The sequence below is a fragment of the Euprymna scolopes genome, chromosome 2 (assembly GCF_053919585.1).
Source record: "Euprymna scolopes isolate OS-2025 chromosome 2, ASM5391958v1, whole genome shotgun sequence".
Lineage (NCBI taxonomy): Eukaryota > Metazoa > Mollusca > Cephalopoda > Sepiida > Sepiolidae > Euprymna > Euprymna scolopes.
Window position 1 is genome coordinate 69,335,226 of NC_136483.1, and position 7,651 is coordinate 69,342,876.

General features: G+C 33.0%; 1 pseudogene; it reads right to left on the reverse strand.

Annotated features, from left to right (window-relative positions):
- Window positions 1–696: 696 nt before the first annotated feature.
- LOC145243027 (U2 spliceosomal RNA) lies at window positions 697–839 on the reverse strand (annotated as a pseudogene).
- Between the last annotated feature and the right edge of the window lie 6,812 nt (window positions 840–7,651).

The window sequence follows — 7,651 nt, forward strand, 5'->3', positions numbered from 1 at the left end:
TCGGACTCAGAGTTCTGATTGCAAGTCTTTAGTTCAGTATGGGGGGGGGAGAAAGCAAGTATAATTGTAATCTTTTAAAATAAAACATTGTTACTTGTTTCAAACTTGAATTGTGATTTGCTTTCGAAGGAAAATCCTTTTGTTAGGGCAGCAACCGAGAAGACATGATTGGCACTAAGGTCAGTGTTGAAAGCAAGGTCCAAATCCACACAAAGACAACGGCCTGTGAAGTGAACACATAAACACGCAAATTCACAGATCCATTACGCTCAAATTCGTTTCGTAAATATTCTGTTTTATAACCACGCCTTTTTGTTAGATCAGTGGCTAAGTTAAAGAGTAAATAAATAACGCTAACTCTTACTGAAAGAATAAGAATTACTTCCCTTATCGAATATGTTTATTTAAGAGATCTCCATATTAGTAAACTTCCGAAGCAGAGTAAGTATTTAAAATATACAAGAACGAAATACGTTTGCTAATTGTTAATAACATGGTACAGCAATCACAAATGAAAATGACTATCCAGAATCCAAATCTGATTTGCCAGCTTAAATATTATTTTGGTTCAACTCTTAGAATCTGAGTAACATCATTTTATATATTAGAGTTTAGAATAGTTATTGTTTTCGCTGTAAATAATCTAAACAGGGTTCCTATATACTTTGCCTTTCCACGGGGGCAGAGTTAGACACCAATGTCGTTTTTTAATGTGGAGAAAGGAACAAAAAAATGTCTCAGTCGTAGAGGATTTCTCCTCCACTAAACAAGAACAAAAAATTGAAGTGTAACATAAGAACAGATACTACACTTTGATCTTGGCCCGAAGGCCAAGAAATCTCTTAACTTAAACAGTGTTGATATGCTGTAAACCATACAAAATTTACAAAATGTTTATCGAGTCAAATTAAGATGTTGGTAAAACGTTGCGCCTGTCAGTTTTAGGGCAAATCAAACATTTTTTTTTTAATTCACGCCCCCCCCCCCATTTTCAAGTGTCTATTAAAAAGTAACTAATTAATTTACTCACCAAAGTTTTATATATCACAAATTGAAGAGAAAAGGTCAATAAATAATATATTCAAATTTAAAACAAAAAAAGTATTGTTTTTTAGAAATTCACCTGCAAAGTTCGAAGTTTAAAACCTTTTTTTTTTAAACCACGTTATTTGTTTTTTCTTTTGTTTTATTTTAATGAAACCTTGGTCCTTGCTCCTTTAATTGAAAAAAAAGAATAGGGCTTGAATTACATTTTTCGAGGAGTTATTAGCTTGGAAAGACGGGGTGGAATTATTCACTATTTTTCACGAAATTTTTGACACACCTATATCGACCGCTGACATTTTTTACTTGATCTCACATCTTGAATAGTAGAATATTTTCTCCATATTTATCTCCATAGTAATAAAGCTGTATGCCCACTTTCCGTGTGTTCGTGAGCGTTCGCGTTACCTTTTCATGCTACAACGTGACTTAAACATTGCATTTTATTTATTTTCATTATTTACTAATAATCAGATAATTATTGAAATGAAAAAAAAAATACGTACTTTCAATTTCAATAAATATTTGATTTACAGTTGATAACTAAAATAATAATTCAATATGTAATTATCGCAGTTACGTTGAGGCGAGGAAAACACACATACATTAAATTGTCTCATTATATGATTAACTAGCAGAATCCATAGAAATTCCACGGAATAAGAAATATATTTAATCAACAAATATGACTTGATTAAGCTGATATTTTTCTGGATATTACTCTGAGTCTTTTCTCGTATCATCACAACAATGACTGTTATAATGATATTCGAAAACGAGGCTACATCAAATGGAGGTCACTCTCATATTCTTGTCCAGGGTAGCTAGATTGTCCTTTGAAAAGTCAAATTTCGCGAATTTGGCCTTTCTTTTATAAAGCAGTTTGGCATTACAAAAATTGTATTTGGCCTTTTTCAAAAAGCGTAATGTACAGACCAAATAAGTAAGGAACATGTAAAATATTATATGAATAGAAATAAAAAATTTTTTTTTTTCGACGTTGATTTATTTATTTAAAAATTAGTCCTCGCGTGAAAGAGCAGAACACAAAATGTTTTAAATAATAATAACAATAGAATAACAATAACAAAGACTTTCGGTGGCAAGGACAACTATTGACCGTAACCAGTTATACAGTCCTTTTGAAATTCTCATCTCTATTTTTCTCGTTATGTACTGAATATTTGTTAATGAAATCTATATGAAATATGTTCCTTATTAAATTTTCTATTCTGAAAGAAGTTTATAAAAATTCAATCTAAAAAAGTTATTTTAAAGTTTTTGTTAAAAAAAATTCAGATTTTCTCATTATTTAGACCTATATTACAAAGAGGGAGTTGCAAAAAATGAGTTGTGGTGTGAGGAGAAATACAAACTGAAACAGAGAGAATATTCAGACCTGTAATAATACAAAGAGGGAGTTGCAAAAATGAGTTGTGGTGTGAGGAGAAATACAAACTGAAATAGAGAGAAGGAGAGTTTTAAAATATAATCTTAAAAAGATAAGATACAAGCTAGAAAATCATTTCATCCAAAGTATGAAAATTGTTAAACAAAACGTTTTTACTATAGGCTTTAGAAATAAAGGTACAAGATTCAATTTGAAATTTATTTATCTTCAAAGTGCACTTTTATAAATTTTACAAAGTAAGGTATAAAAATTTAATTTAAATTGAATCAAAAAATTACCTTGGATTTATTTTATGTAATGTACATTTTGTTGCAATTTAAAAACATTATCTTTCATCTAGCAATTAATGATATAGATATAAAATTTTCAATGATTTTTTTTTAAAGTGCAACAAAATGTACATTACATAAAATAAATCCAAGGTAATTTTTTTTATTCAATTTAAATTAAATTTTTATACCTTACTTTGTAAAATTTATAAAAGTGCACTTGGAAGATAAATAAATTTCAAATTGAATCTTGTACATTTATTTTTAAAACATTTTATTTAACAATTTTATTTAACAATTTTTAAAACATTTTATTTAACAATTTTATTTAACAATTTTTAAAACATTTTATTTAACAATTTTAATGCTCTGGATGAAATGCTTTTCTAACGGGTATTTAGCATTAGATGAATAAATAAATGAATAAATAAATGAATGAATAAATGAATAAATAAATGAATGAATAAATGCATAATAAAAATAATAAACTGATTTCGGAAAAACAATAATTGGCTTCAAAATATCGCCAGAATGGTGGCCTTTAAACTCGTGCATTAAAAAGATATGTTCAAACCATTAAAAACTTCAATATGAATAGGCCTCCATCTTTTCACATTTTCACTAGAATAGTTCATTCTAGATTGTAAGTCATGTATGCTATGGCTCTCCTTTTCCGCGATAAAAAATCTTAATTTCTTCTCAATGTAAAATACCTCAAAACGAGGGAGACGCCGTTAGCCTACTTAATTCTAACTTTGACCTACGTTCAAGGGTATCCAAAAAAAGGGAGAGGTAGGAAAGACTAATAAGCGACAATGATCCACTTATCCGAAAAATAGCCAGGAAAAAAACAAAACAAAAAAAAAAAAACACACGCACAGAAAGAAAAAAGGTTATATTTCTATAATTACAAAGACAAAGTGTTTGCAATTGTTTTAGCAGAATTTAAGTTTAGGTCGGATTAACGTTCTTATATATGTTGTGACTGTGAAAAACGACTCTATATATTTTCAAAAATATTATGAGTAAGAAAACGAAATAAATAGCTAGAAGCAACTTATCCTGCCTTGACAGAATTCAAAATGGACTTTGTGGCCTAGTGGGGAATGCCTTCTTCTCTTCCCTGCAACCTCTTCCCCACAAAAGAGACATTGCGAGTTTGTCTCTGCTTTATCATTATTTTCATGGCAAGTGCTCCTCTGAGCTCCAATCTATGGTTCTCCCTAGCCTGACTTTCACGAAAAAACATCGTCTAGCTGAAACCGCTATCAATAATCCCCCCCCCTTTTTATCTGCGCCTAAATCTAAACATAGATTCCATGAACAAAGCTTCTTTCTTAAATCAGCACGTTTGTGGAACTTTGTTTGGATTTCCTGCTTTCTAACTGACTACAATATGGTCGCCTTCAAGTTCAATGTAAACAATTTTTTAATGAACCATCCCCTTAAGTAATCCAATTTACCAAATTTCCACTATTAACGATTACTACATATTCCCATTGACTATTGATTAACACTTATCTTCGAAGTCTACTCTGAATTATGTCAAAACAGGGTAAGCTGCTTCTAGCTCGGGCCTTGATCAAGGGTGACTCTTTTGTGATCAAGGGTGACTCTTTTGTGATCAAGGGTGACTCTTTTGTAAAAAAAAAAAAAAAAAAATCCAAGGAGATCTGCAGAATGCTGCTGAAGTTATTCATGCCTCCTCCCTTACTGACTTGATATCATCACAGTGAGATTGGATGGAGGTGAGTAGCGTATAAAACTATATATCAGAAAGTTCTTTTAAATTCAAGTAAAAATATCTTGGCCCAAACAAAAATTTATTGATCAAAATAAGCACTGTCAGAATCAACACACTTTTGCCAACAAAAAGCAAGTATATTTATGCCAGTAACGTCAAATTCTGATGGCCGACCACTACGCTAGCCATCTTGAAGACTCTCGTTGGCCCCACAAAATTTCTTAAACCATCATTGTGCTGTGCGTTCAATAGTGGTTCCTGTGCCAAATGCATTAAAAGCACGTTTAGACTTCGTGGCTTAGTGGGGGATGCCCTTTTCTCTTCCCTGCAACCTCTCTACCACAGAAGAGACATTGCAAGCCTGTCTTTGTTTTATCGTTACTTCCATGGCAAGTGCTTGTCTGAGCTCCAATCTCTGGTACCCCCTCTCCAATCTTTCATGATAAACACCCGTCTAACTGAAACCACTGTCAAAAATTTCCCCACTCTTTATCTGAGCCAAAACCAAAACGTAGATTTCATGAACAAAACTTCTTTCTTAGAAGTGCACGCCTGTGGAACTCTGTTCCGTTTGCCTGTCTCCCACCTGACTACAACTTGGATGTCTTCAAGTCCAACATAAACAAATTCCTGATGAACCGCTCCCTTAAGTTAGACACATTATCAAATCTCCAATACTAACGATTACTACAATACTATCCCATTGATTACTTTACGCGCAATAACCCTTATCCCCGAGTGGCTTCCAGGCCCTGATAAGTGGTGACTACCATGTAAAGAAAAAAAATAGATTAATCATCAGCCTTGCTGGATATCGTTTATGATATCAAAATGATCCAATGAGTCACAATCAGAAACAACTGATGCTTACATACCTTCATGACTGGGTATGATGACATTCAACATATTATCAGGAGTTCCGAGCTTCTTAAGGACCTTCCACAAAGCTGTTCTACTGATGTAGTCACTTCCTGATTCTACTGACATATAGAGTTCCTGACTATTCACTCGTAACTTCTCAGTAACCTACTCCAGCACAAATATCATGTCAATTGTTCCACGATATGAGCGGAAACCACATAGTGACTCAGGATACATCTTATTAGCAATGAGTTCCACGATTCTGCTAAGTATAACACGAGCCAGTATTTTACCAACTATGAATAACAATGAAATTCCACGATGATTATCACATATCCTTTCGTCACCAAAGTGCTTTATCATTGCGTCTTTAAAATCTTGTATGAGAGATCCTTGTCTCCACATCTGTACAAACAGTTCATGAAGTTTTTGTTTGAGTCTTTTACCATCACATTTAAAGATCTCCATTGGAATAGAGACTTTTCTTTTCAAACGATGTCTCTTATAGCTCTTACAACTTCTTGGAAAGTGGGTTCAAGTTAAAACTGCAACATTGACCCAACAAGTTCGTCATCAATCTGAGACTTAAGACTGGTGGAAAGTGTCCCATCCAACATTTCAAAATATTTCTTTTGCGTGTGTAGAGTGTCTGACCACCACCACCACTGAGAAAGAAGTTCTGTTAACTGATCTACGACGTCACGTTTAGGTAGTCATTAGTAGGTAATAGGCGAGACTATATATATATATGATGATGATGATGATGATGATGATGATGATTGCAACGTCTTGTCAGACGAGTGCCACTCCCTCAGACACTTAAAGTCCATGATCCCAAAAATGACTTCCATCGCCACAGAACCATTTTAATAGACAAATGCCTGAGGGAGTATCTATACACAGATGCTGTTACAGAGTCTTAGCTTTGTACGACAGCTAAGTCTCTCTCTCGGTTCAAAATGTTGAGATCCAGCAACAAGTTAAACTGCAGATCAGCTTAATGCGGGTACTGGTCTCCTGTTTTATGGTTTTTTAAATCAGAGAATTGCTTCTCCTAGAAAGGTTGCCTTCACCACCCCAACACACACATACATACACACAAACACACACGGTGCTAGTTGGCCATTGACCCCGAGAAAGGTCTTGTTTTAATCATTCAGGGAGACTAGCCACCCTCCTACCAAACAAGTCTGGTGGGGGAACCAGTTTAGTCACCGGTGACCCGACCATGATGCAAGTAGTACTGGGTTACATAGTACTAGTAGCATATGACATGACATGACATATATATATATATATATATATATATATATATATATATACACACACACACACACACACACACATACACACACATATAGACACATATATACACACAGACATATATATACTTTTTATTTATTTTATATAAGCATTAATATGTCGCTACACATTCATGAGCATATTTCGATCCGCCAGTTACAAGTAACTAGAGACCTCTTCAGACGATACTGCTTATACAAAAGCTTAGTCAATGACCTGCTTTGTCTACTATGTGTGACGTCGTTTCTCAGTTTACGGACTAAACTTTTGTATAACCAATATTGCCTGAAGAGGTCTTTAGTTACTTGTAACTGGTTGACTGAAACATGCTCATGAATATGTAGTGACATATTAATATTTATGTAAAACAAATAAAAAGTATATCTTGCCCTACCTCGGTATTGAGCACTCTTGTAGTGAACCCGTTAAAACTTCATTGGTTGCTTTACCTCTGAAAAATATTAACATGGAATTATATATATATATATATATATATATATATATATATATATATATATATATATATATATATGTCTGTCATTTTTTGATATTTTGACTGCTTTTAAATATGTAAAAATTGTTTTTAAATCGTTCATAATAAAAATAATAAACGAATTTTAGTCTATGGAATCCATGATAAAACGTGATGTTTATCTTTCAACACGGTGACAAAGTACAACTTTTCTTTTTGAATGAATTCTTGTTTTTATTTTTTTTAAATTAATATTGAATAAAGTTAAATTTAAGTATAAATCGTGTTCGCTATTCTCCTTTTTAATATATTTATAAAAGGTTTTTTAGTCTTTTTTCAAAAAGCTGTCATTCATTATCAACAGTCTGGCTGCTCGGCAGATCTTACTTGCTTTGCCTACTATGCGTGACGTCATTTTTCAGTTAACAGACCTTATCTCTCTGTGGTAGTGGTTTGAAGTCAGAGGATAAAATAATTGTACTGCTATCACACCGTGGATCGTAGACGGTGTATAAGGATTTAGAATCTTTACGATCTGCCGCTTTCTC